Raw genomic sequence first — 512 nt, 5'->3', positions numbered from 1 at the left:
TAGTCCAGTACTCGCCTAAGTGTTTGAAAATCCTACCGAGTGGTGAGCCAGCCTCCCACCCGGGGGCTTAGCTGCAGTCCAGTACTCGCCTAAGTATTTTAAAATCCTACCGAGTGGTGAGCCAGCCTCCCACTCGGGGGCTTAGCTGCAGTCCAGTACTCGCCTAAGTGTTTGAAAATCCTACCGAGTGGTGAGCCAGCCTCCCACTCGGGGGCTTAGCTGCAGTCCAGTACTCGCCTAAGTGTTTGAAAATCTTACCGAGTGGTGAGCCAGCCTCCCACTCGGGGGCTTAGCTGCAATCCAGTACTCGCCTAAGTGTTTGAAAATCCTACCGAGTGGTGAGCCAGCCTCCCACTCGGGGGCTCAGCTGCAGTCCAGTACTCGCCTAAGTGTTTGAAAATCCTACCGAGTGGTGAGCCAGCCTCCCACTCGGGGGCTTAGCTGTAGTCTAGTACTCGCCTAAGTGTGAAAAATCCTACCGAGTGGAGAGCGACCCTCCCAGCGGGGGCTTA

Source organism: Triticum dicoccoides, chromosome 6A, assembly GCF_002162155.2.
Source record: "Triticum dicoccoides isolate Atlit2015 ecotype Zavitan chromosome 6A, WEW_v2.0, whole genome shotgun sequence".
NCBI classification, from domain to species: domain Eukaryota; kingdom Viridiplantae; phylum Streptophyta; class Magnoliopsida; order Poales; family Poaceae; genus Triticum; species Triticum dicoccoides.
The sequence above is the reverse complement of the archived record's forward strand: the minus strand, read 5'-3'. Positions refer to the sequence as shown.